Here is a 27,500-nt window from a genome sequence, read left to right on the forward strand (position 1 = left end):
GTCTGAAACGGATACAACGGAGTCGGGAATTTCCCTCTCTGAGGTCTTAAATTGCCTTGTGGGTTATGTTTAGCACAGATCAAACACGCTCTGCAAAATTGTTGTGAAAAAGCTGCAAAGCCGTATGTTGTATAAATAGCCTCAACTTGTTTCACCATACCCCCCGTCGAGACATGGGTGACCCCATGACTCGAAATAGCAGCCCATTTGAACAAGTTATGAGGCAAGACAGGTTTGCCCAAAGGTCACACAAAAAGACCAACAGTGTTTTTAGTTGCACCCCGTTTTTCCCAAGAGAGCCGTTCCTGGGAGGGGCTCTGAGACTGCATGTCAAGCAACACATCAGGGGAGATGTGTGACATCGAATCATGAGCTGTGAGAGACGAGAGGACATGGAGCAGGCCTTCTGCAGCGGCCTTCGCGGATTTGTCAGCAAAAGCATTACCGAGAGAAACAGGATCAGAGCACGCAGTGTGAGCAGCACATTTGCAAACCGCTATCTTTAAAGGCAGCTGGACAGCGTCCAAAAGTTGAGTCAGTAATGTGGAATGGGTGACGGGCTTCCCTGCAGAAGTTATCATGCCACGGTTGCTCCACTGCTGAGCAAACACGTGCACTGTAGCAAAAGCATACTGACTATTAGTCCAGATAGTGACGGATTTGTTTGCAAACAATTTGCAGGCCCCAGTCAAAGCAATGAGCTCAGCGGCCTGTGCAGACATATTGGATGGCTGTTTAGCAGCCTCCAAAACCACGTCGGCAGTAACAATGGCATACCCAGTAAGGGTCACACCAGATTCATTTTTCTTAGAAGACCCATCAACAAAAACCACATGACCATCTGGCAGAGGCGTATCTTCCAAATCAGGCCGAGCCTTTGCAATTTGTTGGGCAGCATCGACACAATCATGGAATTCGCCGTCGTCAGGAAGGGGAATGAGAGTGGCAGGAATGAGTGTCGTGCATCTTTCAACGGTCAGATGCAGCTGAGACAGCAACGTAGCCATGCAGGAAAGATGACGTGCAGGCGACAGAAAAGTCACTCACTCACTCACTCACTCACTCACTCACTCACTCACTCACTCACTCACTCACTCACTCACTCACTCACTCAATCAATCAATCAATCAATCAATCAATCAATCAATCAATCAATCACACAGGTGTTAATTAAATCGCAATTACATTGCAAGCAATTTAAACTCTAATGGAATATGTGGATGTCCATATCCGTTTCATCAAATTCCAATCCAACTTTACCTTTGTATAAGGCACAGGTGTCAAATTGTGCTTCATATACATGTGCCATCACTCGAATCGCAAATTATCTTCACTTTTAGTAATATGTTAAATTTCAAATATTAGACCAGTTTTTACTTGTCTGATTTGAAAGCGAGGTACTCATCAGCTTGTTCCGCAGCCCCCACAATATGAGGCGCTCACACATCTACTCGGGTATGACAGTCATACCGGCCCTCCAAAAGAAGCCATGACTAAACCGCGGCCCGCGAACAAATGAGTTTGACACCCCTGGCACAAGGGCCTTCTCATTGATCAATCGCGTATCTTAAATCATGCTTTTCCTCCTTTGAAGCGACTATGTACTTCAAACCCAAACGGCACCATTTTATAGGGAAAAAAATTGTCGAATTTATTCGTTGTCGACATAATACTGGTCGCAAATTTGCATGTAGAGCATTTTTGAGTTGTTGATCATAGACATCAGTTGAACACTCTTTCTGGTCTGTGCCTAAAGTCTTCAAACAGCTTATCTTGTTTTTGTTTAGTCCGGCCAATGTCTGTGTAATTTGCTCTACGTTGAAATATTATTTCTATCCTGCAATAGTTGGTCAATTTGTATTTGTAATGACACCCCGTTATATTCCAATGGACGGCCCTGGAGATCAAAAGGACTCCAGGTGCCTTTAACGCTTGCCCAATGTTTGGTTAAGGATGCCATGAAAACCTGTTGTACTTCATCACCTCTCAAATTATAGGAAGCAATGAGTTGTTTAATTTGGGGTACAAAGACGGAAAGGATGGTTCGCTTTGCCGTGCCACAACATCTGTCTTTGTAATTTGATCATTTTTCTCATCTTCACTCATCACATTCTCAGCTGTGGTTCTTAAGCGAGCTCGCGCTGACACTGTGTCATCATCTTCCTGTCTGTGCAACAGCAAGTTCTTTTTTTATCTTTTCTTCGTCTTTCTTATCTTTCAATTTCCCTCACATCTGGGAAAATGAGAATGTAATTTTGCTTTTTAATTTTTAATTTTAAGTCTTGCAAAATTTCTATATCCTTACTGCACCGAGATAAACTGTTAAACATATCTTAAAAAATAAACAAACAAAAACAATCTATGCTCTTCAAAATGGGACCCAAATGTCAGATTACAAATCAAACCTCCTCCTTCACTCTCACATTTTTTGATAGAACAGTCTACTTAGCTAGACACCGTCATATCATACTAAATAATGGCCTGCAAATTAAATATAATGTTGTTGCTGTGGTCCCTCAAAACATGTGACTAGAATTTGGACAATTACTAACCCCCATCAATTGATAAATCATCTCCTCACTAAAGTCCTAGCCTGTTAACCTATCTGCATCAAGAAGACATTTGCAATGCAGGGGATAAGAGAATAATAATAACACCTTTGATTTCTAATCATTAACCTAATTTTATCCAGTTCTACAATGTATGTTTTCTCTTACTCCCACATTTTTATGAGAGTTGGGCACTCTCCCCGTCGGACGAGTTTCTGCCCACAACCGTCATATTATTCTATAATTTCTAATTTTCACATTTAACAATGCAAATCTGATAAACCATTGTCTAGCACACCGTTTTCGTGCACCAACTTAACGCAATTCCAACCTTTATAACGAACTGATACACAAAGACAAACATACACAGAAACAAACACACGGGCCCACAACATAGACATGACAATCTTCCCAGCTGATAACAAGGGTGGGGGGAGCAACTGAAGTGCGGAGAGCCTCGCCACCGCCACGTCGCATAATGCAACGCCCCACCTCTCTCCAAAATATGCATTTGTCAAGATATTTTATTTTTTCGGTGTCGACTTCTTCCATCAATTTCCAATCTTTGCATTTTAATTCATGTCGGGGTAGCGGTTTTTGTTTGCTACTTGCTGTCCCCATGGTTTATTTTCTAAATTTCGGAGTTGGCAATTCGAATGGCACCTACAGTGTCCTAAAGCCAACTTTATTCACAGGACAGTGGTAAAATATTAAGTGGTAAGTCTCCTTCACACACACACAATGCGCACTCTTATCGTCCCACAGGCAAGCAGGGGAGCCCGCCCTCCCGTGGATTTTAACAAACTCTAAACTCTTTAACCTTCCTATTGTGTAAGAAAAACTTATTTTTGCCTTTTTCTTAAAGTAGATATAAAACCTATCTTTTCATGGATAAAGAAGCCAAACCAGCTAAACAAGAGTTAAGAAAAAACACCCCAGATGGCAGCAGAAAGCTAACACATTAGGAAGGTTAACTAGGAGGCCCCACGGCACCTCAGCGGAATTTAACTGCTCCAAATTACCTGTACTTTAGAAAACAGAGGAGTCCGCCCTCCCATGGAATTTAACTGACTAAGTCAGGGGACTCCATCATCCCAGCGGAATTTAACTGTTTCTAATTGCACTTGATAGGGTCTAGAATTGTCAAGGTTTTAAGTGACCTCTTGTCACTGCACTTTCATTACTTTCAACAGAATCAAGATTCGTACTCACAGTCTGCTGGGCCTTCTCCTCGGATGATCTCGTCAACCACTCCGGTGTCCAACCGACTGATCGAGAAAGCCCCGTGAAAAGGGTTTCTCTATCTATATGCCTTGGCCAAGGACTTTTCCTGCGTCGAAAAGTCGTCCGGAACCCCGAAATAGGTCTATTGAGACCCCGGAACGAGCCCCCAAAAATCTGTTAGGTTCAAAATCAGCAAAAGGATCAGCAGACAAAACCAGTGAGGCAGAATGTTGAGTCTTTTCTCGCGAGGAGTGCATTCAGACTTACAGCAATCCGACTACACTAAAGGTCTGTTTACACTCCTCTCTTTTTATTTAGGAATGCCCTACCTACAATGTGAGAATAGCCCCTGATGTGGGGGAAAGCGTGGGCTTTGTCTCATGAGAAAAGAAACGAGATTCTATAAACAAAAGAAGTCGTAGACAAGATGTCATGAGAATCGAAAAGGGTGCAAGGACAAAATGCCATGTGCAGACATCAACAAAATAGTTTGAGCTATCAACAGCTTTCTTGGATTCCCAGAGATGTAGAAGGTCCGGAAGCTCCAGACAGCATCGTATGACTTGTTGTGTTCTGGTGGACGTCTGCAAGGCGAAACAGCAAGCATTCTGTACAATAATTTTATTAATAAGTACTCATTAGGGAACGCATGATAACAAATATATACAATTTATCTAACAGTAGATATAAAACCTATCTTTTCATGGATAAAGAAGCCAAACCAGCTAAACAAGAGTTAAGAAAACCCCCAGATGGCAGCAGAAAGCTAACACATTAGGAAGGTTAACTAGGAGGCCCCACGACACCTCAGCGGAATTTAACTGCTCCAAATTACCTGTACTTCTTTAGAAAACAGAGGAGTCCGCCCTCCCATGGAATTTAACTGACTTATCAGTCAGGGGACTCCATCATCCCAGCGGAATTTAACTGTTTCTAATTGCACTTGATAGGGTCTAGAATTGTCAAGGTTTTAAGTGACCTCTTGTCACTGCACTTTCATTACTTTCAACAGAATCAAGATTCGTACTCACAGTCTGCTGGGCCTTCTCCTCGGATGATCTCGTCAACCACTCCGGTGTCCAACCGACTGATCGAGACACCCCCGTGAAAAGGGTTTCTCTATCTATATGCCTTGGCCAAGGACTTGTCCTGCATCGAAAAGTCGGCCGGAACCCCGAAATAGGTCTATTGAGACCCCGGAACGAGCCCCCAAAAATCTGTTAGGTTGAAAATCAGCAAAAGGATCAGCAGACAAAACCAGTGAGGCAGAATGTTGAGTCTTTTCTCGCGAGGAGTGCAATCAGACTTACAGCAGTCCCAAAATACACTAAAGGTCCGTTAACACTCCTCGCTCTTTTTATTTAGGAATGCCCTACCCACAATGTGAGACTAGCCCCTGAGGTGGGGGGAAGCGTGGGCTTTGTCTCATGAGAAAAGAAACGAGATTCTATAAACAAAAGAAGTCGTAGACAAGATGTCATGAGAATGGAAAAGAGTGCAAGGACAAAATGCCATGTGCAGACATCAACAAAATAGTTTGAGCTATCAACAGCTTTCTTGGATTCCCAGAGATGTAGAAGGTCAGGAAGCTCCAGACAGCATCGTATGACTTGTTGTGGTCTGGTGGACGTCTGCAAGGCGAAACAGCAAGCATTCTGTGCAATAATTTTATTAATAAGTACTCATTAGGGAACGCATGATAACATATATATATACAATTTATCTAACAACACCTCTCTTCCGTTAACCTTCACGACCACATCGCTGTCCTTCAGGTACAGGTCAATATCACTGAAAAGGTAGAGTCATGTTTTTTTTTTTTTTTTTTGCATTATGATCGAAGTTCGACGTCTTCTTGTTTCAACTTACATGTCAGCGATTTTAACGTTAATGTGGTTGCGCACATTGTCATCTTTCCTCAGCAAGACCATGAACTTCATCTCCTCACTGCAGTCCTGAGCCAGAACTTGGTAGCAATACTGAGGCATCTCAATCTTGAACGTCCTGTCGTTGAAGGTGGTCACTGTGTCTCCGCTCAAGCTACATTCAGCTGGAACAGAAGAAGAAAACAGTTGAGTGCATAATGAAGTAATTGCGGCTAAAGTGTTTTAGTTGCTGTCTACTACCTGCGACAGCCTTGGAGACCAAATAACGGACTTTATCAGCCAGGTCATCAAAAGGTGTGAGTCCTGTTATCTCCTCCAGCGGCAGAGCAACGGGGAGACGCCAAGCCAGTTTATAGATGCTGCGCTGTAAGCAGAATCGTCAAATGGTTAGGAATAGTCTTTTGAAACAAGTCCAGAACTGTATTGTTCATACTGTTGGTGTCTTGAAGATCAGATCCAAGGTCCTTTCAGATGTGGCAGCCACTGTGAATGACAACTGCTTGACGCTGTTGTCGTTCTTTTCTCGAAAGAAGCTGTCCATTACGTAATCAGGAATGTATTCATATGCTCTGTGTTGGAAGATTTGAGTACCGTTAACACAACATTCAGCTGTTGTGTTGCAATTGAGCTTGCGTACTTCTTGGCATAGCGTTGGAATTTAGATGGTAGTTCATTCCATGTCATTCTGAGGCGAGCTGCTGGGCTTGGACCAAGAAGACCGGTTTCAGCGGTGACTGTCATGTCATACTCTTTGCATGCCTCACCCCAAGCCAGTTTGGCCTTTTGAGACACATAGATATCATGTAGCAGTTGATGAAGATTTTTGAATTGGAAAGGTGGGAATGGTAGGTAAATTGTCTCTCACTGTGACTTTGTGCTTGCTGAGCACAACACCATCAGCGCAGAACCTCTAGTTGTTCTCAGCAGCCAGGGTAGCCAGGATAATCTGAAGTCGAGCATTAGCCTTGTCTGCATAGCCAGTGATTTGGTATCCCTGGATCTTGCCGTCGGTCCTCACAGCTTGCAGGATGGCAACAAAGGCAGGAGCGGTGTCACTGTCGAGGAATTTGTTCTAGAAGAAGAAAAACAAAAGATTAGCCAAAAAATTTGAATGAAGTATGAACGATCATTATGGTCGAAAAGATCTAGTTGCAACCTTGTTGTAGACGGCCTCAAAGCTGGAGGCGCTGCTTCTGCTCTTCTGAGAAAATCCATTAGCCTGGGACTGCAACAACATGAGAATGTAAAAATGAATTCTGCACCTTCATCAACGTGACCAAGCACCATGCGAACATACCTTCTTGTGGTTCTTCTCGAAGGTGCGCTTGAGGTTAACTCGCTGCAAAGAAGATAATTCAGAGACTCTGTAGTTGTCCGCCCAAACCAAAAAGTCTGTTTTGGGATACTTACTGCCGAGACGTGACGACTGGAACGGGAGGAACTAGAGCTTGCGCTGAAGAGGGATTCCAGACTAGACGCAGAGCTGCTTCGAGTAAACCCGCTGTGTCTGCTGTTCCTTCTGCTGGTGCTGTGGACGTTGTGTTTCCTGCCGTGGCGGCGGCTGCTGCTGCTGCTGCTGCTGCCGCTGCTGCTGCTGCTGCTGGTGCTGCCGCTGCTGCCGCTGCTGCGACTGCTTCTGCTGCTGCTGCTACTGGATCTGCTACTGGATCTGCTGCTGCTGCTGCTGCTGCTCTTTGAAGATGAGGACTTGCTTGAAGAAGAGGAGGAAGACGTGCCATTCAGAATTTTTTGGAGCCTCATCAAGACTGGTTTTCCAGCAACGATGTCGTCATCTTCAATCAGACTGATCTTCTTGATGATCTTCTCTGCGGCCTTTGGTCCAACTTGAACCAGCATCTCCAGTCTTCCAATGGATTCCTCTTCATCTGAGATGAACATGAAATGAGTTCATTTTTTCCAAATCCATTCTTATTGAGAATTCTTTCACTTACTGCGCTTGACTGACAGTGAGGCAGAATGTTTTCCAGCCAATCTGTACAACATAATGTCCCTGATAAACGCAGCATTGGCCGTGGCAACCTTGACACAGCCCTTCGGTCCAGTTCCGTAAGCTTGGAAGCAGTACTTTTTAGAAAATGCACGGCTTCTGAAGGGTAAGACAGGTAAATGGTAGTCTGTTTCAGTAGATGTGTGTTCCTGTCTGATATTTGAAAGCTTACCACGCTAGCAGACCAAGGGGAAGTCTTTGAGGTGAGGATCTCCCTTGAGTCTGGTCTCACGTAGTCGGTAGGGATAAGCGGAGTCCTTCTGGCATTAGGAATATCTTCAACGTTTCTCACCACAGCAATGCTCTCAACCCTGTCAAAGGATCACAATCTTGGTTCTGTCAAATTGAAGACTGGACTGTGTTTAAAATGAAAGTCAATTCTTACTCGACAGCCACAATCTCTTCAGGTGCAGGAACAGGGAGAGCCGCAAATTTAAATTGACCCTCGTTGATGTCAAGTCTGGTTGAAATGGAGGCTGGTACAATGGCGTCGATCTTGGCTCTTGAGTAGACAGTAGCCTGGAGAATTTCGGTGTTCACTCCGATCACGGTAAACACGTTTGCAACAACGCTAGAAGGAGAAGACGCAATTCAAATGTGATGATTGATCCAAAGGATGACGTTTGACTTCATTGTCAGATTGGTATGAACCTTGGTTTGATTTCAGCCATCAACTCAATCTTGGTCTTCAGGAGCTGGCGGAACTGGATGGGCTCCGGCAGAGCTGGAGTTACGGTTGCCCTCACTATAAAAAAGTCATTTTGTTTTTTTCTCCTGGGTTGTAACTTCATCATCGACAACAACAGAAGTCGAGTTTGAAAGGTAGTACATACGTTTGAAAGAGGCAGCAGCCACAGCAGCCTTCTGGATCCCAATTCGGCCCGCGGACCAGCTACCCAGGCTTCTCTTGAAAGTGTGTCCGCCTCTCGGTCACGCTGGCCGGGCGTGGGTGTGCGTCCGCGCCCGGTACCTTATGGAACCCCGTTTAGCCCGCGGACCAGCTACCCACGTGGTAGAGTGTCTTGTGACCCTTCAAGTGGAACTTAGTCTGCGGAGGATGACAAAGGGCGTGCGTAAGAGGCTCGTCCGGGGATGAGGCAGCATCCTCGGGCGTCAGCCGGGAGTAGGCAGCCTCCCCCAAATGGAACTTAGCCTCCCCTAAGTGGAACTCAGTCTCCGGAGAATGACAGCGGGCGTGCGTAAGAGGTGCGCCCGTGGATGAGGCAGCATCCTCGGACACCGGCCAGGAGCGGGCGGGCCCTGTGGAAGTAAGTACATCCATTCCTGGTACCTAAAAATTCCTCCAGCGGCGGGCCCCGGGACTAAACTTTCTCCGGGCCGCGCAACACGCACTTTCCACTGAACACCGACAGAGGCAACGTCCCCCTCCTGCGGTGACAAAAAAAATCCACCCCTGGTACCTAAAAATTTCTCCAGCGGCGGGCCCCTGGCCTAAACTTTCTCCAGCCCGCGCAACACGCACTTTCCGCCGGGCACCGACGGAGGCAACGTCCCCCTTCTGCGGTGACAAAAAAAATCCACCCCTGGTACCTAAACATTTCTCCAGCGGCGGGCCCTGGGCCTAAACTTTCTCCGGCCCGCGCAACACGCACTTTCCGCCGGACGCTGGTCCCAAAGCACCACCCCCGACCGCCACAAGGCGACCGCCACCATCCCCAAGCGCCACCCCCGACCACCACAAGGCGACCGCAACAAGGCGACCGCCACCATCCCCAAGCGCCACAAGGCGACTGCCACAAGGCGACTGCCACAAGGCGACCGCCAACATCCCCAAGCGCCACCCCCCGACCGCCACAAGGTGACCGCCACAAGGCGACCGCCACAAGGCGACCGCCACCATCCCCAAACGCCACCCCCGAATGCCACAAGGGGACCGCCACAAGGCGACCGCCACCATCACCAAGCGCCACCCCCGACCGCCACAAGGCGACCGCCACAAGGCGACCACCACCATCCCCAAGCGCCACCCCCGACCGCCACCCCCTGACCGCCACAAGGCAACCGCCACCATCCCCAAGCGCCACCCCCCGACCGCCACAAGGCGACCGCCACAAGGCGACCGCCACCATCCCCAAGCGCCACCCCCCGACCGCCACCCCCCGACCGCCACCCCCCGACCGCCACAAGGCGACCGCCACCAGCCGACCGCCACCAGGCGACCGCCACCATCCCCAAGCGCCACCCCCCGACCGCCACAAGGCGACCGCCACAAGGCGACCGCCACCAGCCGACCGCCACCATCCCCGAGCGCCACCCCCCGACCGCCACAAGGCGACCGCCACCAGCCGACCGCCACCAGCCGACCGCCACCAGGCGACCGCCACCATCCCCAAGCGCCACCCCCCGACCGCCACAAGGCGACCGCCACAAGGCGACAGCCACCATCCCCAAGCGCCACCCCCCGACCGCCACCCCCCGACCGCCACAAGGCGACCGCCACCATCCCCAAGCGCCACCCCCCGACCGCTACAAGGCGACCGCCACCAGCCGACCGCCACCAGCCGACCGCCACCATCCCCAAGCGCCACCCCCCGACCGCCACAAGGCGACCGCCACCAGCCGACCGCCACCAGGCGACCGCCACCATCCCCAAGCGCCACCCACTTCCACCAGGTAATAGGACTGGGCGCGCGTAAAAGCTGCGGCCGGGCCTCGCGGAAGGTCCTCGGGCAGCGAGCTGCCGAGCGCAGGCCTCCCACTTCCACCAGGTAATAGGAGCGGGCGCGCGTAAAAGCTGCGGCCGGGCCTCGCGGAAGGTCCTCGGGCAGCGAGCTGCCGAGCGCCGGCCTCCCACTTCCACCAGAAAATAGGACCGGGCGTGCGTAAAAGCTGCAGCCGGGCCTCGCGGAAGGTCCTCGGGCATCCAGCGAGATCACACGGCCCCCACCGGAGGTGGCGAGCGCCTCCGTAGAGTAGTACCGGCCCGTGGAAGCGGCCGCCCATCAGCCTGTGGTGCCGCTGGGCGAAAAATGCACTAAGTGCCAAACCCCATTCATTTACAACGGCGTGTCCACCAGAGGGCGCCATTCCCCCCGCGGACCGGCCGGCGGGGCACGTTAGAGAGTGTGTCCGCCTCTGGGCGGCTTTGGCCCGGCGCGAGTCGGCGTCCTCCGTCGGTAGGTTACGGGACCCCGTTTGGCCCGCGGACCAGCCGGCGGGGCTTCCGTGAACGTGTATCCGCCTCTCGGTGGCTCTGACCTGGCGTGGGTCGGCGTCCGCGGCCGGTAGGTTACGGGACCCCGTTTGGCCCGCGGACCGGCCGGCGGGGCTTCGGTGAAAGCTCATCCGCCTCTCGGTGGCTCTGGCCCGGCGTGGGTCGGCGTCCGCGCCCGGTAGGTTACGGGACCCCGTTTGGCCCGCGGACCGGCCGGCGGGGCTTCGGTGAAAGCTCATCCGCATCTCGGTGGCTCTGACCCGGCGTGGGTCGGTGTCCGCGCCCGGTAGGTTACGGGACCCCGTTTGGCCCGCGGACCGGCCGGCGGGGCTTCGGTGAAAGCTCATCCGCATCTTGGTGGCTCTGACCCGGCGTGGGTCGGCGTCCGCGCCCGGTAGGTTACGGGACCCCGCTTGGCCCGCGGACCGGCCGGCGGCGCTTCCGTGAACGTGTATCCGCCTCTCGGTGGCTCTGACCCGGTGTGGGTCGGCGTCCGCTGCCGGTAGGTTACGGGACCCCGTTCGGCACGCGGACCGGCCAGCGGGGCTTCGGTGAAAGCTCATCCGCCTCTCGGTGGCTCTGACCCGGCGTGGGTCGGCGTCCGCGCCCGGTACGTTATGGGACCCCGTTTGGCCCGCGGACTAGCCGACGGCGCTTCCGTGAACGTGTATCCGCCTCTCGGTGGCTCTGACCCGGCGTGGGTCGGCGTCCGCTGCCGGTAGGTTACGGGACCCCGTTCGGCCCGTGGACCGGCCGGCGGGGCTTCGGTGAACGTGTATCCGCCTCTCGGTGGCTCTGACCCGGCGTGGGTCGGCGTCCGCTGCCGGTAGGTTACGGGACCCCGTTCGGCCCGCGGTACAGCCGGCGGCGCTTCCGTGAACGTGTATCCGCCTCTCGGTGGCTCCGACCCGGCGTGGGTCGGCGTCCACGCCCGGTACTTTGCGGGACCCCGTTCGGCCCGCAGACCAGCCGGCGGCGCTTCCGTGAACGTGTATCTGCCTTCGCCGGTTCCCCGGCCGGCCACGAATGGCGTGAATTCGGCCTCCTCCCCCGGAGCGCGGGTCAACTTTGGCGAAAATGCACTAAGTGCCAAACCCCATTCATTTACAACGGCGTGTCCGCCAGAGGGCGCCGTTCCCCCCCCCCCTCCCCGCGGACCGGCCGGCGGGGCTCGTTAGAGAGTGCGTCCGCCTGTTGGGTTGACAACATTTATCTGAAATCAATCTCAGAGACGGTAGGTCTTTTTGGCTTAGCGTTTTCTTCTGCGCAGAAGGACGCACCCCAGACACACTGCAAGTGTGGCTGAGATCCGCGATCTGCTCTGAGTTTAGCCGTGCCTTTTATTGAGAGAGAAACAAAGGGGCAAGTGTACATGATCGAGTAGGTTTCCAAACAGGAAGGACATAATTATTATCTCACAACAAGAACAAAGGAGATACTCTTATGGTCGGAGCAGTATGGACGTCTCATGACCATTAGCTTAACAAAGACATAGTCTGTGTGTCTGCTTCAGCCATCCCATGACAATATCATGATCTGATCATGTCTAGCTAACTGTGGGGCTTATTGTATAGCGCGGCTAATGACTCCAGTCATTAGCGGGCCATATGCCCCCAAGTCATTTTCACGAAGCCAGATGGTCACATACTGCGGAGAATCTTGCACACAAAAGTAGATACATAGAATCCAATGATAAAAAGTATATCATTTCCAACATTCCCTCCTGTTTTAACATTGGAATTCATGGGAAAACAAAACATCAACTAATAACTACATATGTGTATAAATGAGTATATGCTTACATAATATAGTATAGTACCATCAAAAAGCATAAAAGTTTACATTCCAGAGTTTATCAGAACTACAGCTCTCCATTCGGCTTTGGCTGAGTTCGTCATAATGGAATGTTTTTTTCCCCTTTTTTTTTCTTTTGGATCATCAATAGGAAGAAAAATAGACAGGTAGGTGATTTACGCAAGGTGGTCCCACTCATCTTGTTCACGCTGGACCAACATGATATTCTGGACTGCAAACGCTGATGTCAACATTTTAGTCATCATGTGACGAATACAAGGTATGATGCACGATGTAAAAATACAGAGAAATAACAGTATGGCAACTAAAACAATTGCAACCTTCAAGAGAAGTTGCCTCCAATCACCGTAAAACAGCCACCAAAAGGGATGGGCATCCTTGGCTGGAGCTTCATCTTGGGACATAGCCTTACGGAGGTTCCGAAGTCCTTGTAGCGCATATTCGATGCGGGTGTAATTTTCTCCTGGGATGTAGGTACAACAGGAAGTACCAACTATTTAACACACACCTCCTTTTTTGGCAGTCAGGAGGTCCAAAACCATTCGGGACTGTAGTGCCATTAGTCTCAGAGCGTGCAGCTCTGTCTGGTAACCTGTAAGGGCTTCAAGAGTAAAATTGGCAAAGCTCTTCAACCTGTAGTCCATGGTTTCTATTCTGAGAATAGTCTTAGCCACACCCGCCTGTGGAAAGAGTGTAAGCGCCACCTTTTGTCCTGTGCTCCAAAGCTTGTATTCATCTTGTTAGGGTTTTTCAGATTATCCTTATCATATGATTATGTTGGAATGCAACCGGTAATAAATAACCTACCTTGTCCCATCCTCCACAAAGTCGTAAAACATCCCCTGATATGTTTTGACTAGAGCACAAGGGCTTCCTATTCAACCTACTCTTACTCCCACTCTGTTTCTCTTAATAAATATGCCCTTGCAGGAGGGAGGGTTTTTAGACTTCATTCCTTCAACGAGTGAACTCTCCACCTGCAGGTGTCTAAAATAACTTGCTTGTCTACCGTGTGGTTCTTGCAAAATAAGTTGGAGTGAGCAAATCTCTAACATTTTGGTGCCGAAACCCGGGACCCCTCATACCCGCTATCTGTCTGACGAAGAAAGACGTGCTGCATTGTCGACAAGCCAGCTTCCATTAAGAGGACCTGGAGGAGAAAGTCCTGGGAAGAGAATTCTTCGCTGGGCCAGCATCTTAGGTCTGCCTTCGTCTGACAGAGGTGGATTGACGCGACCCGGCAGTGCAACGAACCAGGGGACAAGTAAGTTAAAGGCCTGAAGTTGTGTGATTGTGTTGTTGTGAAACGCGTAAAATGTAGAGGTGCACGAGAGCCAGCTTGGGTTCAAGTCCCAGTGGAATGAACAGGCTAAGAAAAGCAGAGCTTCTTTTTTGTTCATCGAAGAGGTGCGTAGACTCTTCTTTGTCTGTTCTTCCGAGCTGAGGGATCTGGCTTGGGTTAGAGTCCCAGTGGAAGGAACGTGCTAAGAAACACAGAGCTTCTTTTTTGTTAATCAAAGAAGGGCGTAGAATTTTCTTTGTATGTTTTTCCAAGCCAAAGAACAGCTTGGGTTCAAGTCCCAGTGGAAGAAACGGGCTAAGAAAAACAGAGCTTCTTTTTCTTAATTGAAGAAGGCCGTTTTTCCAAAGCTGTTTGGGAGGGTTTTACACCCATCCCTGGATAGGCCTAAAAAAGCGCTGGAGTTTGTGTGATTGTGTGTGACTGGTAGGATAAATTGACTAAATAGCAGTTCTAGCATTGATCCACGGCATTAATACAGGCTAGTAATTTGTTGAAAGGTCAATTTAAACCTGCATTGAGGATCCTCAAAGAAAAAAAAAATGAAAAAAAAATTGTAAAACCTTAAACTACTAAAATTAAGATGGGAAATAAGAACGGTAAATCTCTTGCTCTGCTCTTCTTTGGAACGAGAAGTTCATGGCAAGTAGATTTCTTAATTGTATGCAATAGATGCTGAAGTGGAAGAAAATGTATGGAGTACAAGGAAATTTGAAATGCGGAAGAAGTGGTAGAAGTGCTAGAGTGTGGTTGAAATCTTCACAAAAAGATGAGAACGAATTCAAGAGACAAAAGCTAGAAAGATGAAAACTGATGCGGTCACAAGTGTTTGTCAGACCAGGAGACAATAAGGCCCCTGTGAGCAGGTGCAAGGCCGCAGCTCAAGCCGCGGCTCAAGCAAGGGGCAAGAGGAGTTTCCGGTCCTATGCAAATCATGTATCAAAATTTAAAAGATCTGAAACCTCTCCCATATGACAGCAAAACATGTCATTGTCAGGTTATCAAAAATATTTTTAGATTGTTAGAGCCCCTGTCCACACAAGAAGTATGACAATGCTGTTTGTAGGCCCAATTACAAATGAATAGGGATCAAATTGTGTTACACTGAAGTTAAAATATGCAAATCAAGTGGTAAAGAAATGCAACTTGCTTCTAGAAGATAAATAAATAAAATTAGAATGTGCTGTCCTCGTGTGCATGGGAGGGACCAGCTCATGATCGACCACAGGAAATGGCCAGCCTGTGACGAATCATTGTTGCTGAGACCTACCTTCCGCACGCGAGAGCTGTGCATGTGTGTGCGTATGTGTTAAGTTGATGAAGGTTGGCTAAACTTTTAGTATAAAGAAATTTGCTAGACTGTTGTCTATTCAATTTACACCGCAGAACAGAAACAATTTTGTCAGATAAAAATGAAAGAAAAAGAGAGAAATCTGTTTGCGAGCAGAAACTAATCCACAGTGCATGTTAGTGTCAAGCCCTCATGAGAAATTCGGAGTAAACAAAACAACAGAACATGCTTTCAGGAATTGGGAGAAGCTAAATCGTGAATTTAAGATTTTGCAATGCTACATTTAATAGGAATAATTGATTGGTTGTGCTATAAGATTATACAAAATTCTAAATGCAAGCTAAATCTGAGAGATTGAGTTCTTCAAATTTAAAAACAAACAAACAAAAAAACAAAAAACAAACAAAATCAGATTAATTTGCCAGTTGTTTGTTTTAGTTTTTTTTTTTTGAATTGGTGGATTGTTCTACCAGGAAACTTGAGTTGAAAATGATATATGAATGTTGTGTGGTGAGCTTGGATGAAATGGGACCAATGTGATAAGAAGACTCCTTTTTGGAGACTGTGTGAGATGCATATGATAAGCATTGATGAATGATTGCCCGAATGAAAGGTTGAATGGTTGAAGTCGTTGGCGACTAGTATAGAAAATTAGTAGAGCGACTTTGATGAAAGAGTGATTTTGAGCAGGTTGAATGCTAAAAAGAAAAACGTAGCTTTTGGATTGATAGTTAACTAGAGAAAAAACTGGAGAACCAGTAACACATGTAGAAGATGTGTGAACTGAGAAATTAAGAAGCGTTTTGGAAAGAAAGTCAAATTAAAAGATGATGAAATCATATTTAGTAATACAACACTTTACTACATATGGATTCTCTAAATCATACAATTGAGTAAAATAAAACATACGTTTTGATTCGTATTCAAATTTCTAAGATTCTTGTGATAAACAATGAGAAAACGATTGAAAAGTAACTAAATTTGCTAGCTGAGTCACTCCCCATGCGGGGAGGGCATCCATTTAATTGCCACGAAAAGTAGCTATGTGCACGTGTGCAGTACACACACACACGAGACTGATAAGGTGTCAAGAGGTAACAAGCTTGCAGACAGAACCACAAAGCTGCAGCGCAAAAGACACTTCAAATTTTATACACACAAGAAGCAGATTAGATCACTGAAACATTTTTAAAGATGTGCAGCGACAAAGTCCATAGAGTGAAATTCAATTATGGACGAAAAGAGGGGCAAGATTAGAAAATGGCATCTATAAATGACCTACCCCACCAAAGAACCTATGCTAATGGTGAGCAATATTGAGCCATGGTGCATGTCACATGGCTCAAGAGGAGGGATAGTGGGGCAGGTCAGTCAGCTTTATACAACATATGGATTTGATTCATATTCAAAACATTTTCAAAACAAAACAATTTTTTGTAGAGGTTGTTTCAACAAAAACAAAAACACTGAATGCCTCCAATTTAAAAGATCAATTTGACCTTTGCAGGACGATCTGCTGTGTCGGATCTGGACTGCCATGAAAGTATGATGTTTATATGTGTACTTTGTCAACAACCTCTGTAGATGTTAAAGAATTGGATGAATATCTAGAATGAATGTGGATAATTTGTTTCAGGTAACTAACTATAAGAGTAACTGAAAAAAGAAACAATTGATTGCTTATGGTAAAACAAGCTGCAAAGACAGAAAAAAAATTGAATATGTCATATGTATGGATTTGCGACCGATTATTTATGTTGTACCGTTGCCATTGACCAAAGATTGTGTGAAATCTGTCACGTCTACTGGATTGTGAAGTGCGTGACAGAGCAGTCTATATAATATCCATTGAGAGAAAAAAGAAAAAAAAAGAAGCCATTGCTTTCAGAGAATGTAGTCAAGCGAAATTGTATATACATCAACATGCCAAGATCTGGGGAAAAAGCTGGTAAAAAACAAAATATCTTTAAATTTGAGAGGCGACGATGATTTGACCGAAATTGATGCAATTGGAGTCCCTAGAGGAGTTCCTGATTAATAAGAATTAAATGACCAAATTGCAGCGGGATGGGAGTCCTCCATTTGCTGCTGGTGAACGATGAACAAGAACGTAGACAGGATAAATTACATCCATTACAACATGTAGAAATTGGGCAAACGGACACAAGCGGGGCTCGAGGCAGTGCATAAACAGCTAGCCACGCCTTCCCTAATGTCGATCCAGAACCACAATGCTCATGATATGTTGTTGTCTGAGAAAGGAGGCGTCTGCGCAATGTTTGGAGAACAATGCTGCACCTTCATCCCCAACAACACCGCCCCTGATGAGAGCCTGACGGATTGCAGGCCTGCGATCCCTCAAAACGAGGATGAAAGAGCACTACAAGTGGATGAATGCTTTTGGGAAGTATAACGTCATTTTGTCCTCAGTTTTACCATCAGTTGCAGTATTGCTGCTATGCTCACCTTGTATGGATGTTGCATACCGTGTCTTCGTGCTCTGTTTAATTGTCTCGCCACTACAGTAATATCGCCCATGGAGGACGAGATTGCTCAGATATACCTAATGTCTGAGCGGCAACATGATGATGTTGATGGCAAAATTCCTGCATCTGTGTTACCAGACTTTTCCCAGATCCATGGGATTCTGAATGATGACATCACAACATTTATCCTTTGGTGTAAACATATTTGTCCTCATGAATGTGATCCGACGACTGAGAGTCGAGAAAAGGGGTTGTTTACGGTGATGTGTGAATTTGAGCAAATATGTGATAAACAGAGAAGTGAAAGAGAAGTTCTTTATCTATTATGCCTTGTAGTTTCTATTCACGAATTGTTGTTGACACTTTTTAAGTTATCCCATATTTACTCAATGTTTGGTTAAGTAGACTTCATGCAAGTTATCTCACATCTGCCTAACGTTTGTTGGAGTGTATGCACAAGAGGTATCTGATGATTTACTCATCATTATTATTGTGTGAAACGTAGCAGGAAAGTCTAGAGCATTGTTTTACAGGGACACGGCATCCAGGAGTTGGATATCAACACCGTGCTGTCACAGTCAAAGATGCTGACCCTTACCGCCCTGGACTTGCAGACAGTGCCTGTGATCAGCTATTCTGGGCAAATCTAAATGTGACTGTTAGAGGATGAACAATACCACAAGTGGCCTACACAGAGAGACCAGCTGGAGTGAATTACACGTTACATCCAAGGTTTATCCGATGCTGCCCGCCAACTGGACAGGAGTGTGTGCACCAGTGTGGGTGACAGACCACACCTACAGGATACGACATCATCAGCTGACAGAAGCACACAACTCTTCTGGACGTCGACGCAGGGCAGTTGCAACCTTCGACCCTCATGACCCTGTCTGGGGTGCAAACGTTCCAGACGACCATAAAGTATGGTCCGTCGGAGACAAAGTTGTCCTTGTGCTCTTTCCTCAGATTGGGGTTGGGAAACTATCGCTCTTCATCGAGACACTGAACTATCGTTTTCAATCCTTTGTGAATCTCTCACTGCAAATCAACGATGAACAAAATAGAGATATTCAGGCTATTAGACTGATGGTCTTGCAAAACAGGATGGTTCTGGACTTGTTGACGGCAGCACAAGGTGGTGTGTGCCACATCATTGGGACTTCCTGTTGCACATACATACCAGGAGAAAATGACACCCACATCAACGACGCCATGAATTCACTGAAGAACTTACAGCAGGCCATGTCTAATGACAAGGTCCCACATCAGTTTGATTTCTTTTCGTGGCTATTCTCTGGCAACTGGTGGCAACTGCTTTTGAAATTGCTGTCTCCTGTGCTTGTTGTGCTGGTGGTGTTGTGCTTGTTTACGTCCTGCGTCATCCCATGTTTGAAGTCTGCTGTGTCGAAGTTTGTGTCCTCTACTGTAGCCCAAGTTCATATACAACTTCTTAGAGATGACGGATGTGATGACGATAATGAGACATGGATTGTGTAGATGCTGTTCTGTTGAGCATGTTTTACAAAAACTTGATGATTTGACCGTCGAAAATGCTTCGCAAGTGATGGATACAATGAAGTACTGTTTCTGTGTTTTTGTTTTGTTTTTTATTGACAGCATTCTGGTCGTCTTAGGCAAAGGGACCGTGTAAGAATTTTCCTGCTAATAACATCTGGCCGGCAGGTTTTTCGCTTACACAATAAGTTTGATCTTGGGGTATTAAGGTAATGCCTCATCTTCACTGGAAAATGTTGCTATCATTGTTTGTTGTTTTTTTATTTTTACTATTCTTCTTTCTTCATTATACATGTATATATGTTTTTTACTTGTCTTTGTTGTTTGGGGTGGCATAATCATATGATAAAACAGGAGGGAGATGTTAGGGTTTTTCAGATTATCCTTATCGTATGATTTTGTTGGAATGCAACCGGTAATAAATAACCTACCTTGTCCCATCCTCCACAAGGTCGTAAAACATCCCCTGATATGTTTTGACTAGAGCACAAGGGCTTCCTATTCAACCTACTCTTACCCCCACTCTGTTTCTCTTAATAAATATGCCCTTGCAGGAGGGAGGGTTTTTAGACTTCATTCCTTCAACGAGTGAACTCTCCACCTGCAGGTGTCTAAAAGAACTTGCTTGTCTACCGTGTGGTTCTTGCAAAATAAGTTGGAGTGAGCAAATCTCTAACACATCTGGTACGTCTGAGCCCCAGACACTGTCGTAGGGATGGAAGGTGGGAGCAGCAGCTGCACGGGTCTTTCGTTGATGATGTTCCTGAAAATGTGTCAGACTGAGGAACACAGTGTGATCTGACACATATACGGGGGCACATGTGCCATCCCATCGTCCGGGAAGGACTGCGTAGCCTCGGCGACCACAGAGCCACCATCCCCCTTCGATAATAGAATGGGGATTTTCGCCTCCTGCTAGGATTTGTCTGATTGCTACTGTGGTATTCATCGAGGTCTCGCTGGTACCTTTTAGAAGTGCGGTGGTGATGCAGCGCTTTGTATCACTCACCTTTATTCCATCAACACGTCTTCGTCGAAAGCACAAGGGATGTGAGATGGCTTTACTCACTTCGAGAGTAACTGGAGCGGGTGTGACAACAGAACTTTTTGCCACTATTGTGAATGGCCTGGAGATGTTGTAACAGGGATGGGTGGCCAGTTGTGCCTCGCTAATTCCTGACTGTTTCAGTCCTTCGAGGGGATTAAACCCAAAAGCCCTTAGTAATGCGAAACACCATCCATTTTTCTCTGGCATCGGTCGGGCATGTAGGACGGGCTGTTGACTTGATCGTGGCATTATGGAACACACGTAACATTCAATTTGGTTGGATGCTTTGGCCAACATTGACACATACTGGTACCACATGTTGTCTGCATGTGGTATATCTGGGTTTATCGTTATATACTTTGTCAACAGTTCGGTCGTCATTCTCGGGTGGGAGTTCCCCTTTCCCCTTGGGGACCCTGGACACTCCATGTCATCGGCAAGCATGCTACAGCCACAGCACAGACAAGCACTCCTCTGAGTGCCATTTTCCGTTCAGTTCCACAGAGCCACCTGAACCCCCAGGGAGCTAAATGGTCAGGATTCTTAGATCTTCACCGGTTTGAGACTGATGCCAAACTATAATTGACACCCCCTTTGTAGCCAGACTTCGTCCTGACCGGGGCCTAGGGGCCAAGCACTCTCTGCAGCTTACAGTGGCTGAGATGTATCCAGCTGGGTCTTTCTGCAATCTTGACAGCGGTGGGTGTGGCGAGTAGAACTTGGAATGGTCCCTCCCACCGGGGTGAAGACCACGTCTTTCTCTTGATTACTTTGATGAAGACCCAGTCGCCTGGTTTCGCAGAGTCATCCTGTGGGGATAAAGGAGTGGAGGGCAGTAAATTTGCATTTGAGACTTCTTTCATTTGCATGGTTTTGATCATGTAGTCAGCTAAAGTTAGCTCTTCTGTGGCTATGTCTAGATCATGTGAGAACAGAGGGAACCTGTATGCTGTCATGCTGTCATGTGTCGTCCGGATCACTTCCTGTTTTGTGTGATTTTCCTCTCGTTCCAGTCGTTGTGTCCTTCCCCTGTGCGTCCGGTCACGTGAACCCCTGATTCCAAGTGTGTGCACCTGCGCCAATGACCAACTGTCTTCACCTGTGTTCCCCTCCTGTGTCCATATAACCCGCGTCTTTCCCCGTATCCAGTGCCAGTGCGTCTTGCCTTGTCAGAACACTAGCGTTCACGAAACCCTCGAGTTCCACGTAGAAGCCTTGTTTGAGCAACCTTGATCACCGATGTTAACTTGGTTACATCGCTACCTTGTTTTTGTATTTCCCTCGGTTCGAGGCGCTTTGATTTCCCCTTTTTCTCCCTCGGTTCGAGGCGCCTCTGTTTTCCCTTTTTTCCCTCCTAGTGAGGCATTTTTTGTTCGACTGTCAGTGGCGACAATAAAAGCCTTTTTGGACATTGAACTCTCTGCATTCGAGTCCTCTCCCTGCTCTGCGCCTGACATATGCTCTGCCATGAATAATCTCATAAGGGGTTAAACCCTTGCTACAGGGCGTAATCCTCATATAGAGTTTTACCAAATCTAGACATTTGGGCCATGGTCTTCCTGTTTCTGCTATGCATTTGGTTAGTCTATTTTTAATTGTTCCATTGGTCCTTTCAACAAGGCCAGCGCTCGATGGATGATAGGAACAATGATTTTTTTAATGTAATCTGCAAATGTTCAGCCATTTTATTAATGACTGAATTGACAAAACGTGGCCCATTGTCGCTGTAAATGGTCTCTGGGATGCCATAGTTGGGAATGATGGTCTTGCAGATAGCCTTTGCTACTGTTATAGCATCTGCATTTTTTGCTGGGACTATTTCTGTCCACCTTGAAAAGGAATCGATTAGGACTAAACAGTATTTGTACAGTCCACACCTGTTTAGTTCTATGAAGTCCATATGCAACATTTGAAACGGGTATGTTGGTTCCGGGAATTTTCCTCTTTTTGGCCTTACGTTCCCTTTTGGATTATTTCTTATGCACACTTCACATGCTCTACAAAAAAGTTTTGAGTACAAATTGAAACCATATGTTGTAAAGTGTTGTGATATTAGCTCCTGCATCCCCCCTGTCGACACATGAGTACTTCCATGTGTCGAAATCGCAGCTGCTTTAAAAAGGGATTTAGGGAGAACAGGCTTATCATTTACAACGTATATGTCTTTGTCTGTCAGTTGTGCACCTTTAGCTATCCACATTTTCTGTTCCTGTTTAGGGGCTAAATGTTGCATATCATGCAGAATCTGTGTATTTATTAGTTCCTCCTTATCTGACGTCAAGCTCAGAAATAGATCTGAGGTTCCATATTTGCCTGTAGCAGCTTCCTTTGCTATTTTATCTGCTAGGACATTGCCCAGTGATACCAAGTCTTTCCTCCGTGTGTGTGCCTCGCATTTGCAAATTGCAAGCTTTGTGGGCAACATTACTGCCTGGAGGAGCTGGATTAGAAGTTGTGCATGTGTTATTTGTTTTCCTGTTGAAGTTATCATTCCACGCCTTTCCCATTGTTTTGCAAAATAAAAAACTGTTGAAAATGCATACTGGCTGTCTGTATATACAGTCAGGTCTTGTCCATCTGCTAGAGTACATGCTCTGGTCAGTGCAATGATTTCAGCTGCTTGGGCTGAAAATGCGAAGGAAGCGTTGCCGCTTCTATCACTGTATCTGGGTTTTCCACTACAGCATAACCTGTCTGCGTTTTTCCTATTGGTGTTCTTGAGCAAGATCCATCTACAAACCACGTTTTACCTGAGGTGAGTGGTGTGTCTGACAGATCTGGGCAGCTGCAGTTGTTCAGTTTCCTCTACACAATTATGAGGTATACCATCATTTGGTGTAGGGAGTAAAGTAGCTGGATTTAATATAGTGCAGCGTTTAATGGTTATGTGTGGCTGTGACAGCAACAGAGCTTTGTAGGACAAATGCCTGGCTGGAGACAGCATATTCATTTTACTTTGAAGTAGCAACACATCAACAGCATGTGGTACAAACAGGTCTGTGGGAAGGAACAAGATAACATCTGCTGACGATTCTACTGCCATTGCGGCGGCACATGTAGCCTGAACACATGGTGGCAAAGCTCTAGCTACAGGGTCAAGTCTTTTGGAATAGAAAGCTATTGGTAGCCATTTCATACCGTGTTGTTGAGTCAGCACTGATGTCATAAACCCATCTTTACAATCCACTGTTTGCATAAACCTTTTGCTGTAATCAGGTAGGATCAAATTTGTTGTTTGAACCAATGCCATTTTCAATTTTGTGAATGCTTCTTCTGCTTCTGGTGTCCATGTGATTTTATCTTTGAGTGCTAATAGCTGTCCATGAGCTACCTCTATCAGTGCTTGAGCCATTTCAGCATAGAATGGAACCCATGCTCTGCAGTAATTACATAGTCCTAAGAAAGACATAAGTTGTTTCTTTGTGACAGGTCGTGGTGTGTCTAATATAGCTTGTTTCCTGCCCTGTTGTACTGCTCTTCCCTTTGCTGAGAGTGTATGACCAAGATAATTCACTTCTGGTTTTACCCATTGTAACTTCTGTTTGCTGACTTTATTTCCTGTCTGGCCTAGGTGTTGCAGAAGGCGGAGGGAATCCTGTCTGCATGCTTCCTTTGTTTCTGAAGCAATTAAAATATCATCAACGTAGACCAGTACTTGGCTCTCAGATGAAGGTGTGAAACCAGCCATACAGTTCATGATAGCCTGTGTGAAAATGGTTGGGCTATCGGTAAAACCTTGTGGTAATCTGGTATAGGTGTACCCCTGACCCTTATAGGTGAATGTGAACCAATATTGAGAATCATCAGCAACAGGAATAGAGAAAAATGAATTACTTAAATCAATCACTGTAAAATGAGTCCTATTTGGCTGCAATGAATTTAGTAATGTGTGCGGATCAGGAACATTTGGTGCTCTGGTCTGCACTGCATCATTTACAGCTCTCAAATCCTGGATCATTTTCCACTTTGATGCCTCTACTTTTTGAACTGGGAATATAGGTGTATTACATGGAGAGTCATTACATTTCCTAATTATTCCTGCTTTTAATAGGTCTTTAATGACTGGTTCGATGCCTATAGAAGCTTCAGGCTTCAGAGGATACTGTTTTACTCTGGGTCTGTAAGAAGATATCGGTTTAATTTCCACAGGTGGAATGGCTGTAATCAGACCAACATCTGTCGGGCCCGTGGCCCACACAACAGGATCTACATTCTTCAAATCTTTTTCATCTTCTTCTGAAAATGCAATTGTTGCTGTCTGTCATTCTAGGGCATGGATTTTTGGGGTAGCTGTGAATAACATGCAAAATGTATGTCTATACATGTCACAGCTTGGGCTGTACTCGCAACTTGGAGCTTCCCATCCCATTTCACAAGGCTTATAATCAGTTGCTGTGACAGCTATTTTTAGCTTCGGACCTGTGTCTTTCCACTGAATATGTTCTGGTTTCAAAAGTGACACGTGGGGCATTGACCCTCCTCTATACATGTATTTTAGATTTGTTGGTAAGATTACTGTGGCACCTGCAAATGATCTGTGATCAGAATATATATAGTCAATGGACACTGGAACGGAGGGCTGGTTTAGGAACTCCTCACTATATTCACTATCTGTACATGGTGAAACTTTCATTGTGACATGTAATTTGGTGTACTGCATTTCATCTTGTAAATCAGAAATAGCGGATTTTGCAAATTTGATCAGATCTGCAGTTTCTCGGTCACAGAGGGAGTGTGGGAAATCAAGTGAATAGTAAATGGCTTCATCATCCTCTGTGAGTAAGAGGTGTGGCACTCTGGCTGCTGTCATCCCATCTTTTAGTGGGAACACAGCTATGCCCAGGGCTGACATTAAGTCCCTTCCCAGGAGATTTACAGGACAGTGTGGTGAATAGACAACTGGTGCTGAAATCACGCTGCCTGTTTCTGGATCTTTAACCTTTAGTGGTAGGGTCATGTGTTCCAAGTATGTCTGACCATTAGCTGTTTTGACCCAAATTGACTGTTTTCCAGTGGTCAAGCCCTTAACTTTGTGTCTTAAAACTGATGTACAGGCGCCAGAATCACACAAAAAGGTTACTTTTTGTTCATTAACAAATCTATTAATGGTTTTTCTTTTAAGTGACTCAATGATTCGACTGCTGTAAAAACATCCAAGAGATCATGCCTGTCTTCAACATTTAGTCATGCGCTCTGTTCTGGCCGCGGTCCTTTTTTTCTTTTTAGGACATTCGTTGGCCCAGTGGCCTTTTTCTCCACAATGCCAGCAGGCATTGGGGTCGCCAGACCAGCGGGGAGGATTTTTGGATGCTGATCCTCTACCTCTCCCCCTGAAATTTCCTCTGCGTCCACCTCGGCCTCGATAGGGCAGGTGGTTCTGATAGAAGAATTCTGATTCTTCCACGCAGTCCGAGTCTGCCCAAAACACTCCAGCTGACCCTGTTGGAGTTTTAGTTTTTTTACAATTTTAGCAGCATGTCTAGCCCATTGCATTACAGTGGAAACACTAGCTGTGTCTACCTCTACATTGTGTTTCCGAATCCATTCACTGATTTTGGATTCCATTTAAAAGGGCATTTTTTAATTGCTGTTGGTAGGGGCCTGCGTCTTGGTCGTCTGTGGGAATTCCACTGTGAACTCTAAATTCTTTTTCAAATCTCACCCTAAAGTCATCAACATCCTCATCCAATTTTTGTTTTATCCCTGCCAAACGTCCATAATCAGCTCTTCTCCTAAATGTTGTTCTACATCGGTCCCATAAAGCGTTTAATTGAGCCAAATATGGACCTCTTAATTGTCCATCATTTGGGTATTGGAAAACTTCCCCTTGATTAGTTCTACCTGTGTAATCTCCCCTCACTCTTCCCCATAAACGAGGGATGGAGCACTGGAAAGCTTCTCCTGCCTCCCTACCATTTAATCTATATGAGTGTATTACTCCTTCCATGTCTCTGATCCAGGATTCTACATCCTCTTGTGGATCAGGGATTCCCTCAACAGCTTCTCTACACTCTCTGTTTGACCAAGATCGAAACACGTACATGTGTTGATTATTTGGTCCGTCGGCATTTGGATTAGGGACCTGAATCATGGGATAATTGCCCATTATCGGGTCGTCACCTTCCTCGTCTGAGTATTTGTCGCGTGTTAGTTCAGTCATTTTGTCTGGGACAGCCTGCGGCTGGACTGTCATTCGTCTTGTCTTTTGTCTATTGTGCTGAGAAACCGGAGAATAGGGTGGGGGCACACTGGCTTCAGCTCTAACTGCGGCCTGTAATTCCCTCATGGGATATAGACTGGAATGCTCAGGTTGTGCTTGAACTGCTTCTCCATTCACTCCGTCAAGTCCTTGTGGTGCCACGTCATTTTGTCTCTGTCTTTGTCGTCCTTGTCCTTCATTGTCCTCTGGTTTGAGAAAACAAATTGTACCAGTCATTTTATTTTGCTGTGCTTTTCGGTCCTCTCTAGCTTTTAGTCCAGCTATGCGTCGTTTTTCAGCCCCTTTTAACCATAACTTCGCACATCCCAATTCTTTTTCCTTTTCTTCTTTTTTCTTTCCTTTTTTCATAATCACACTAGCCTCAAGTTTGGCAACTACATTTTTCCACTGATCTACTTTAAGGTGACCAGTCACACCATACTTTTTGTTCCATTTTGTCAACCATTCGATACTGTCTGGAAAGTTATTTAACATATACTTTTCATCTCCTGATACCTTGTCAGTTACACTTTGACGGCCCCCCATTTTAATCAATTTGGTCCAACTGTCAAATCCTAGGGATTTCTAAAGTTGGAATGTTTCTTTAGTGGGATAACGACCTTCTGTGGTAATTCCTGCTTCGACCAGTTTCCTGGTGAGGAATTCTTGCCTGTGCTTCCACAGAAATTTGTTATTTCTTCCCACTATGTTACATGCAGCACAATACCGAGTGATACGTGCTACCATTCACACCGCAGAATTTTCTTAACACAACGAGGTGTATTTACGTCTACAAGTACATCTGTAGACCGAATTCCTATTATTTGGAATTCACAAGGACTCCGCCGCCCTTACCCGGGTACCCTTTTTCTGGGGACTGAATTACCCCAACCACGCGGCCAAAGAAGAGATCTCACTAAGTCTCCGAGAGATTCCTCTTGAAGATTCCGTCAATAGTCACCGCCGAGAGGTGCTGAACTGGACTTCGCCGGCCTGGTGGATGA

The 27,500-nt window shown here is 46.4% G+C and overlaps 2 protein-coding genes and 1 pseudogene across 2 annotated transcripts in view; 1 reads left to right on the forward strand and 2 right to left on the reverse strand.

The window, feature by feature from the left end:
• Nucleotides 1-27,500, reverse strand: part of LOC125989976 (uncharacterized) — a 340,553-nt gene that overhangs the window by 233,266 nt on the left and 79,787 nt on the right. The window lies entirely within an intron of this gene.
• The window catches only part of LOC125989985 (janus kinase and microtubule-interacting protein 3-like), a 298,361-nt gene that overhangs the window by 196,713 nt on the left and 74,148 nt on the right, over nucleotides 1-27,500 (forward strand). The gene's annotated exons all lie outside the window — the stretch shown is intronic.
• On the reverse strand, nucleotides 5,619-8,949 carry LOC125990653 (vitellogenin-1-like; annotated as a pseudogene).

Source organism: Syngnathus scovelli, chromosome 20, assembly GCF_024217435.2.
Source record: "Syngnathus scovelli strain Florida chromosome 20, RoL_Ssco_1.2, whole genome shotgun sequence".
NCBI lineage: Eukaryota > Metazoa > Chordata > Actinopteri > Syngnathiformes > Syngnathidae > Syngnathus > Syngnathus scovelli.